This window comes from Ixodes scapularis, unplaced genomic scaffold (assembly GCF_016920785.2).
Source record: "Ixodes scapularis isolate PalLabHiFi unplaced genomic scaffold, ASM1692078v2 PGA_scaffold4__175_contigs__length_147842914, whole genome shotgun sequence".
Lineage (NCBI taxonomy): Eukaryota > Metazoa > Arthropoda > Arachnida > Ixodida > Ixodidae > Ixodes > Ixodes scapularis.
Genome location: NW_024609879.1, coordinates 93906425 through 93917484, shown reverse-complemented (window position 1 = coordinate 93917484; position 11060 = coordinate 93906425). Strand labels below are relative to the sequence as shown.

At 44.8% G+C, this 11060-nt stretch overlaps 1 long non-coding RNA gene across 1 annotated transcript; it reads left to right on the top strand.

Annotated features, from left to right (window-relative positions):
- The first annotated feature begins 728 nt into the window (after positions 1-728).
- On the top strand, positions 729-11026 carry LOC120839497. Its single transcript, XR_005715340.1, has 3 exons — positions 729-776; positions 2569-2711; positions 10954-11026. It is a non-coding gene; the product is annotated as an uncharacterized LOC120839497 (long non-coding RNA).
- The last annotated feature ends 34 nt before the right edge of the window (positions 11027-11060 follow it).

Here is an 11060-nt window from a genome sequence, read left to right as displayed (position 1 = left end):
GACTGCGCACTGGTGTCCTCCTCCTGCGTTTCGCAGTTGGCGCTTCTTTGAGTTGCAGCGCCGGAAAGGCGCCCTTTTTCAGTCGGGGCTAGGCCTTGTCATCTATCAGGTTGTCTGGGAAAAGCCTGGTGGAATCGTAGCCGTCAGAACGATGCCTACTCAACTGACTCCTTAGTCTGCGGTTCCTGGGAAACTCGAATACCGGCACACCGTCGGTTTTACAGGCACCACCCTTGAAGACGCAGCACTTGCTCATTACGGTGCCGCAGACACTGCGATGCCCTCAGTGTGGTACAAGGGTGGTGCAACCGAGGACGACTCCGGTGGACCACACAGAGTACTAGTGGCACTAGCTGCTCGCTCTGAACTCTCAATTCACCCAAGACAACGCTCTCCAAAGTGCATTTCAAACGTTCATACTACGTAGTACATTGTAGGAGAGCTGGGAGAGCCACATGCATGTTCAAGAACTACGCGCGCACAAAGCAACCAAAGCTAACCGTTCAACGTCTTGGATTGGATTGTCTCGATTTGTTAAAATTAAATACTTCAAAACGCAAATTATTTTTTATTAGCAAGTATTTATTCTGCTCCCCAGCGCTAGAACAGGAAACCCAAAATATAAATGTTAACTTTTGTTGTAGTCCGCGGTAGTCAGATGGGTCAGGATAGGTCAGACCACTCTAGTTACAGTTTCGTTTTTGTGCAATCCACGCGTCGAGGGCTGAGTAACTTGGAAGCATTGAAGGTTACATAACAAAATAATTCACATCCAGGTATGTACGACCGCATCTCTCGAGATTTGACGATTTTTGCGGGGCCTCACAAATCTGCCAAACCACCTCAGTGTCAGTGCCGCGGAAATAGGAAGTATTATTTTAATATTTTGTTCAGTTCCAAGAGCGTTTTGATGCCATTAGGCAGGGAAAGGGGCGTAAGAATGCATCGGTGGCTAATAGTCGAGGCCTGGATACTATTTAAAACATGTGCACTAAATAAACGATTCCAGCTTTGCCTCGTGGAGGAAGTAGACTTCGCAGGATCTTTCGTTGTTGGTCGTTTCCAGGGGGATGAGTCCAGCCTTCCAGAGTGGCTATAATAATAATAATAATTAATAATATTTATTTTGGTTCAGGAGAACCGCGGTGCCGCAGAAAGGCAAGTAGCCCATACCAGGAAGGCCTGCGGCGCCGCATCTAAGGACGATGGGATGAGATTGTGTACAGATGACAGGGATAGGTGCTGACGATGTTCAAATGGAGCTTGTCGGCGAGGGTGGCGGGATGATGTCCTGAGGTCGAAATTTTTGCCCTTTCTGCGTGATACTTGGGGCACACCCGCACTTGGTGGTATGTGTCCGCCTTAGCGTTCATGTCGCACTGGGAACAAAGGCCAGACCTTTTGCCTTTGTTCCACGATGCGAGTCTCGCGGATGATAGTGTTGCTTCTGTGCGGACTCGGGTGAGCAGAACCTGCCCTCGTCGTCCAAATCCCCGTGAAGGGAGAAGGGGATGTGCCGGCTCGGGCAGGAGCTCTTCAAGTTTCGCCTGGTATTAATTTTTTATCCCGGCCTTTTCTTCGGCGGGGTCATATTCTTGTGACTGCCAATCGACGATGGATGCTCGATCTCGAGGGGTCACGTCATATTGGTGATCTTGAAGTGGAAGCGTTTCATCTCCGGGCCCGCGGAAGGAAGGGGTAGCAAGGATGTCGCGGGCCAGTTGATGGGCTTCTTCGTTGCGTGGGATCCCCGCATGACCAGGAACCCACTCGACTCTTATAAAGACACCCCGCGACCTAAGTGTCGTGGCGAGCTTTTTGATCTTGCGTATTTGGACGCTAGGGCTATTCTTGCTTCGACACTGTTTCACCGCCTCCTGTGAATCCGTAAAGATCCAGAGGTTCTTAGGGAGGTCGGTGGCTTGAGTGACGACCGTCTCTAATGCAAGGCGGATGGCTGCCAGTTCTCCTCCCTTTGTCGACACCGTAGGGGGTAATGCTTCAATTGCCTCGAGTCAAAGTGTTGGCAGCTGACTTGAGGGTGACAGGGCCTTCAAGCGATGCAGTGTCCGTATAAGCAGCAACTACGATCTTGCTTTGCTTCCAGCCCTCCACCATTTTGTTGTGTGCTTTTACCTGGCGGGCCAGTTGTTTGGTGTCCCCTTTTCTGCATGCCCTTAGAGGCTTGCTGCTGATGGCCGCGAGGTCTTCCCACGGAAGCAGTTGTTTCTGCAGCTCTGGGAGGCCATCTACCGATTTTTTTAGGAGTCGCATGATGCCTCTTCCTTGCGGTGTCGTCTTAAGGCGTTCGTCGTGCGCGTTCCTTCTTGCTTCCACGACGTCGTGCAATATGTGTTAAACTGCGCGTACTGCCTCAATTTGACGAGAGGAGTGAAACGGGGCAGTCCAGTGATAGCTCTCATAGCGTGGTTGTTCAAAGCTTCGAGACGCTCCCATTGCCTTGCTGTGAGCCAATAGTGGCATGCTCCGTAGCATACCCGGGATACTATGAGAGCCTTGACCATTTTTTTGGCAATGTCTTGTGACGCTCCTCCGCGTGCATTGCAGATCCGTCTGATCATGCTGAGCACCGAGTTGCACTGTTTGAGTTTGTCGCGGAGCCAAGCGTCTCCTTTGCCGTTCTCCTCTATGGTGATCCCCAGGATCTCTACCGAAGGGGACGGCTGGATTCATTTCCCCGCCAGGACCAGGTTGAGTTTGGCTGCATAGTCCTCCTTTACGCGAATTCTCGGGCTGCGTACGACCGTGTAGTTCGTATTTTCTGGTGCCGCCTGCATTCCCACACGGGCCAGGTGAGCCTCGATTATACCTAGTCCAGATTGTAGTACAACGAGCACGCTAGCTACGACTGCGTCCGTTGTGACAGGAGCAACGGGAACAACCGCTCTGTGCTGCACGTACACCCTTCAGCAACAAGCGCCGTAGGTCGTCAGCACAGCGGCCGCTTCTCCCCCACCGTCAGTTGTTTTCGCGGCGCCTCTAAAAAGAATGGGGCGCGCTACGCTCACTGGTGTAGCAGAAAATGGACCGAGGTTTCTATGGGCTTAAGCTTTATTCATTTTTTTTTTTATTTTGTCAGGATAGGCTCGCAGGGCAGAGTGCATGAAAAAATAAAAGAGTACGCCGTTTTGGACATTCACGACTTTAAAACGCGACTTTACTGGCGTTGGACGAGTGATTTGCACACAGGCTTCACTTGTCCGACGGGCGTCGGAGGTGTTGGTCGGTGGAAGCACTCCCGATTGCAAAAGACGACGTAATCTTAGCATTGGCGTCATGTGCGAACCACAGGGGGCGCGCTTCTCCAGCTATCATCATCATTTGTGACGTCACGAGTAGGACAGACCACTCTCTTCATGCGCTGTTTGAGTAACGCGCGGCAAAGCCTGCTTCTCGTGTCGTGTTTATATGGTGAAGTGATATTTGTAGCAGGTCAACGGTTTTTACTAAAGTTTGAAATCGCACGTAACATGTGTACGTAGTCGTGCCCACAAACGCTTTTGGAGCCGAGGTGTCAAAGCGCTCGGATGGTGATGAACCATTCTCTACCCCTTTCAAAAAGCTGAATGATGAAAATAGAATATTCAGCGCTTTATCCCACTGCAGCATCTACCACGGCGAATAGGGTGTATTTTTATTATGACAAAAATACTCCAAAAGCCGGGACACGTCATAACTAAAATAAGAGCACCAACTTGACACAACAGATAAAACAAGTTCATTAGACGTTTTGCCTCCCATGCGGGAGGCATCTACAGTAGGACTCGGACAAAACAAAACTAAGAAAAGAATGTCTCGTCAAATTGAAAAAAGGAATTGGTGAAATTCAAGAACCTCCTTCGTGTTTACTAAACACTTCAGTGAAAGCGACTCTTATGTATCCTGTTGGTTCCGATGTGTTCTGTGAGTGCTGGTCTTTTATTAGTTCAGAGTTTATTCCTTTTCTTAATTTTGTAAACCAGTAAACAAACATTTTCCCAAAATGACTGGCAAGCTAGAAGAAGCAGAGGCTGGCTTCCGGAGTGCTTTCAGCTACCTCTGCTTATACACACGGCCGACGCGAAACGTGCGAGACCCCCTCGCAATCAAAGTAATCTAGTAAGTCGGTGACACTTCAGCATCCCAGAAAATGAGCAATACACCTGCTATGAATTACCACCGCTTGTATGTTTAGTTTCTGCGGACCCAAATGCGCATAAGACATGATGCGCTCCTCAGCGAGCAATATTAAATTTGTAAACAATTCTCGGTTAAAAATAGGATAACACAAACTAATCAATCGCGTGTATTTGCCGTGCCATGGCCGACAATTTAAGAATTTATAATTTCTTTCAACCAGAAGTCCCAATGTGACAAACTTCTTTGCCTTGTATTCGATTCGGGGGGAGCTAAGCATCAGTTGCTGACGAGCAGTTGCTCGGCAGCAACTGTCAGGTCACATCTGGATAGAAGCATCGGTATCGGCAAGCTCAGTGTAGCTAAAACAAGTGTGGCGCTTTGCAACACAGCTGTGCGCGGGAGCACAGCTATGAAGACAGCACATCCTTTACTCTGGTGAATGCAAAACCTTTTACAGCGGAGCTGTTAAGGGCTAGGTTCCCGAGGATCGTACCCGGTACCAAACTAATGTCGACAGAAAACTCTGCAAAGCTACCGCCAACTATGAGCAACGGCGGCAACTAGACAACCGGCTGTCCTCGAGATATCGTCCTCGAGGTCGTCCTAAAAGTCATTCTTGAGGCCGTCCTAGACGTCGTCCTTGAGGTCGTTCCAGAAGTCATCCTTGAGGTTGTCCTAGACACCGTCCTCTAGGCGTCGTCTTTGAGGTCGTCCAAGAAGTTATCCTATAGGTCATCCCAGCATAGTAAAGCTTCGCTGGTCTTCCTCCTTCATTAGAGTGGAAAGGCTGAAAGTTTTTTTCTTCAGGAGCCTCCACAGATCCGGAAAAGGAAGAGTGAGAGAGGATGGGGATAGCCCTGTTGCACGCCGCGCAAGCTATGTGAAGCCACACGCTCGTTTTTGAACATTTTAAGGCTTTCTTAATACAAAAAGCAACTTTGAGGGCTGTTGTTCATTAGAAAAATCACTCACAAAAACGTTTTAGGCGTTTCTTTAATAAATAGATCGTTTTTAATCGGCATAGTGGCGAACTAACATAGCCACTCCGTGCTTTGACATAGCGCGTCGTCTGCTCGCATCCAACCAGCTGCGTCCCAGGAGGCGCCACTGAAACATCTCGTCGCCAATAGCAACTTAGAAATATGTTTTCGTGATCACATGGACATTGCAATCGTTCAAGGATTGCTACCACTAATCACTTTTCTCGGGTGATAAAAACGCGTCAAAATTCGCATCCTTCATACACGCCTTCAAATAGAGTACACAACAGTAATATCTTGAACATCATCACACGCATGGAATGTGCAAAATAAGAAATCCGGACGATATTCGAGGAGACAAATTCTAAGAAAGCACTACTGTCCTAAGGGTGCCGCCACAACATCGCCGCACCAGTACACGGTTCTTCCCTTCTAGGGCGTGCTGGGTTACCATCGCGATACACAACGAGGATTCATTCAAGGATTATGCTCTACGCGGAACGATGAGCTTCCACGACACCGGCCATGTCGACGCAATCACTACTGACATGGTTTTCAGCAGGAAGCCAGAAACCGGCACAGGCGCAGTCGATCTTTCTCTTGCTTTGTTTACCACACGATAGGTGGAGCATGGCTCCGAGCATCATCGCTAATTATGCTATGAATTGTGGATCAGAATATTCTTTAACAAAACGTTCAAGAAACATTCGCCGCCTTTTTATTGTTTATAATCGCGGTGCTGGTGAGGTAGGCTCTTATCCAATAGGCGACGTAGATTATGCTGGCGTGTTTGGCACCGCGGATGCATCACAGTGAAGAGGCAGAGAGCTTTCGAAGGTTCGCTTTCATACCTTTTACAATGTGCGGTCGATAAAATTTGATTTCAAAATCGAAATTCGTTGATTATATGCCAATTTCTTCTTATGCAATGAGATTGCTGGTCGCGTGGATGGGAAAACCCGAAGCTCTTTAGTGAGGGCCTGAAAGTGAGGGCTTGGAGTTGCAGCTGCGAAATGTGGAAAGCGAGCAGCGCTCCCTTTATTTTCTAGAGATTGAAGGAAGGATATGTTTCTGTCAAGGTAAAGCAGAAATCAAACGTGTATCAAACACATTCATTTGGACTTCAACTATTATTTTCAGACAGCTCGGGGACTCGTGTCTGTACGAGATTTAGCAGATCCAATTTCGGCACCAGTTTCACACATTTTTATTTAGTCCAACGCAGACATGCGAACTGTCTTTTTTGTGTGCAACTAAATAACACAAATTACTTCTTCTTTTATATGTCTTAAAGACTTTGTAGTTTGACGTTTAACTAAAATAAATACTTCTAAAAGAAACAGTTCTTAATTCAGCAACAAAAGTTTATTAGACATAAAATCAAAACAGCCTCCGAGGATCCGAGGTCTCGAAATGAGGAGATATGGTATAAAAATGTCTCTGAAACCAGAAACATTTCATTGGGAACATGACTACAATCTTTAAATCTATTTAATAAAAAAAAAACTGTTAGAGACATACCAGTTGTTAGAGAATACCATCCCACGCTTGTGACTCAATATCAAATACTTTCCCAGACAAAGCTGCCGCTGCAATCATATATACTTTGCTCAAAAGTCAAACTGAAGGATCACTAAAATTTCTCTAACGACACCTCAGCAGTGAAGGAGTTCGTCCTGCAGAATAAATTTAGAGCAACAAAACCATTTGCAATAAAAACCACAAAAGAAACAAGCATTTAAAAAAAATTAACCCAGATTCCGTAATGCAATCCATATGCATCCTTATACGAATAAATATATTTCATAGTACATAAAACAGTACACTGATGACAACCTAAGCAAAAGCTACAGCATTTTGTCAAAATTTTGAATGCCAAGTTCCAAACAAGTTCACAGATTAGACTAACGTAAATTGGGAAAACAAAATGCATAAAAAAAAACATTCACTTTTCAAACAAGTAACCAAGACAATTTGCTCAGTCAATCCACCTCCAGAAAGGATTTAATGCGACCACAATACCACCCTATTGGCCCAATTCAGTACCAGCAGAGGTTGACCTCAAGCATTCAAAATTTAATCCCTTTGCAATATGATATGACTTGTCCACCTGAAGTCACCTTGGGAGGCCAGCATAAAACTTAATTAATATTCATTCCACTATAAATACTTGGTTAAAATTCAGTGACATGAAAATCGTTGCCTTCTTTGCTTTTCCTGTTTATTGTTGCAACTTGTCAGCAAACATTTTAGAACAGGCAGTTTGATTCCCTCAAAAACTTGGCTAGCTGTCCATTCGTGTTTGCAAGCACCAGATAGGGGAAAAGAATTATTGTGTCAAGATGCATCATTTTTGTTTAGGAAGGTTCATTGCAGGTGATGAAGGGTAAACCAGTGTAAGAGGTAAAAATTATCATATCCACTAAGATGTAAGAATGAAAAATGTGTTACCACATAATTTGATGTTTTCTTAAAGTTCTTAATGCTACAAAGATTGCAAAAATATTCTAGAAACCGGGACTCATCATGAAAATACATCGACATCACATAACAAATATAACAATTAGATGTTTCATCTCCCGTACATGAGACAACCTCAGCGATGCCAAGTTGGCAGGAATGCCACTTTAGCATATTTGATATCTCTCCTGTATGGCAGACAAAACGTCTCAACTCTAAGTGTTACAATTGTAATGTAAAGTTGGTGTAGTCTGTTTTATTACAATGATGCAAAATGGCCATGCCGATATATATACTTATCCAGCTCAACTCGTTGATAGTATTCCCAAGCATTAATTTCTGTACCATTCCAGCCTTTTAGATTGGATTTCAACTAGAGAGCTGGTTCCCTTGAGTATCTTGACTTAAACAGTGCAAATAAGTTACGTAAGGAAGAGACAACAGGAAGGAAAGAGCGCTGACTCACAACTGAGGTTTCAATAATGATGTAGTGAAAGAGAAGGAAGGTGTCAAGTGCGGTAATATTATTAAATTAAAGAAGGTTTCAATTATTAACCTCCAAACGCCATATTAACGGAATGACAATTTGCATTTTTAAGTAACCGAAATGAATATATCTACGTACAAATATTCTGATGTGATCTACAAAGGTGACGGTGACCCAACGGTTACTGGTTGTCACAGCCAGAAAAAAGAAGAACCACGAAGTCGACGGTGATTCCAAGGGGGGTTGGCTTCCACAGAAATAGGAAGAAAAAATAATTTAGGGACTAAACTTCAAATATTGGAGCTCTTTCGCCGTCAGAGCAATCGAAGGCATACTTATGCAGGCTAGGCCCTTATTTGCAATCTTGCACGCCTCGTACGTCTTTTGTTCCTTAAAATGTTTAAGCACCTTAGTCTCAGAAAACCTTGGTGTGCACCCGCAATCTCTCACATGCACAGCAAGATGGCCCGCTGGCGTTGAGTTTAGAGAAAGTGCATGTTCCCTGAGTCGCACATTGATGCACCTTCCAGATTGTCCCAGATACACCTTCCCACATGACAACGGTATTTCATATATGATGCCGCTGTGACATTCCACGAACTTGCTTGCATGGTTGATTTTACATAGTTCGTGTGTATCCTGCTGTTCGTTGATTTTTGGACATAATCTTTTAAGTTTGTCGGGCGCTGTGAGGAGGATAGGAACCTCAAACTTTGCGGCTACTCTTTTTAGGTTATGGGAGAGACGGTGAAGGTAGGGCATTACCACAGGTCGGATCTTTGTTCGGTTTGGGCTTCCTCTTTGACGTTGTTTTAACATGCTCTCCACGATGGTGGTAATAACTGAAGTCGGGTACCCTGATGCGCGAAGTCTCTGTAGCTGGATGTTGAAGCTCTCTCCTGCTGTGTGGTCGCAAGACTTCCTTAGAGCCGCCCCCAACGTACTGGCAACAATACCTCTCTTGACGAGCTTAGTGTGTGCGGAGTCAAATTGCAGAAGACAAACTTAAAAGATTATGTCCAAAAATCAACAAACAGCAGGATACACACAAACTATGTAAAATCAACCATGCAAGCAAGTTCGTGGAATGTCACAGCAACATCATATATGAAATACCGTTGTCATGTGGGAAGGTGTATCTGGGACAATCTGGAAGGTGCATCAATGTGCGACTCAGGGAACATGCACTTTCTCTAAACTCAACGCCAGCGGGCCATCTTGCTGTGCATGTGAGAGATTGCGGGTGCACACCAAGGTTTTCTGAGACTAAGGTGCTTAAACATTTTAAGGAACAAAAGACTAGAGAGGTGTACGAGGCGTGCAAGATCGCGAATAAGGGCCTAGCCTGTATAAGTACGCCTTCGATTGCTCTGACGGCGAAAGAGCTCCAATTTTTGAATTTTAGTCCCTAAATTATTTTTTCTTCCTATTTCTGTGGAAGCCAACCCCCCTTGGGATCACCGTCGACTTTGTGGTTCTTCTTCTTTTTTCGGGCTGTGACAACCAGTAACCGTTGGGTCACCGTCAACTTTGTAGATCACATCAGAATATTTGTACGTAGATATATTCATTTCGGTTACTTAAAAATGCAAATTGTCATTCCGTTAATATGGCCATTAGAAAGAGGTTAATAATTGAAACCTTCTTTAATTTAATATTACCGCACTTGACACCTTCCTTCTCTTTCACTACATCATTATTAAAACCTCAGTTGTGAGTCAGCGCTCTTTCCTTCCTGTTGTCTCTTCCTTACGTAACTTATTTGCGCTGTTTAAGTCAAGATGTCTATCCAACTCGCCCAGCAACTCATTTTGGTACAATTTCCCTGAGTAATTTAAGGGCTGTAATAGAGGCAACAACAAAACGCGCGACTCAACATAAAAATTAATCCTTTAGAGTCTAGCGCAATATCTAGCATAAAGATGCACTGCAGCAAAGCGCGATATGCAGGAATGCAGTCTACATACATGTGGTGCTTCTTCTCGGTGCACGAGCACTTGATTCGAAGTAACCTCTACTTCGCTGTAAAAGACGCCCGAAGCGACCGCAAAAATGAGTAACTTAGCAGATTTTTCATTGACATTGTGTGTTTGAAGCAAGTAGTAAAACCAATAGTATGTTATTCAAAGTAACGATAATACGTTCCAATAATTCACACACCTATCATAACAAACAGCAATGTTGTGGAACAAAAATAAAGTTAACGCAAATGGTCCAGCTGCGACATCACCAAGCATACTCCCATTGTCAGCTGGTAAAGTTCAATCAAGTCCAAAAAAGGTTGAAATGAAAGTTTACATTGGTATTGCCCGTTGCTTGTACAATGCTCATCGACAGTAGTGAGGAAGTAAGGCAATGTCTTGTAGAGGAAAGTAGTTTATTCGCGATTCACTGAACCCACAAAAAACGGAGCAGGACAGTAACTGAAAGATTTCTTTTTACAATCTCGGGAACATAATTCAACTTGGAGCAAAGTGGAAGAAATAGGTTAACAATGGATAGATATCCAGAAAACTTCGGAGGAATCACTTTTCAAAATGTCCTCACAAAAATCTTGACATAGGATTCAAGGTGCCTTATTAAGTCACAATGCTCCTAATCCACTCAAATGAACAATTAAAAGTAGCTCTATACGTCATAAAACAAAAATAATCACAAAGTTAACCCATTCGCTACCAAAGCCGACGAATCGCCGGGCTTGCCGTCAGGGGCCATATTGGCAAAGCCGGCGATTCGCCAGTCTGCACGAATTTCTGTGTTTGTTTGAGCTTGTTCTTTTGTGTATTGTCTTCCCCGCTCAATCGCCGCCTGCTTGGAAAAGATGGCGGCGTCCAGTGTACGGTGTGGCCTTCCTAACGATGAAATCGTACATATACTCTTCGACAGCGATGATGACGGGACGTCTGGTGAGGATAGCGAGTTCTCGGAACCTTTTGTTGACGACGGGGGCGATTCCGACTGCAATTCTGAGTCCGAATCACGACAAGAGCGCA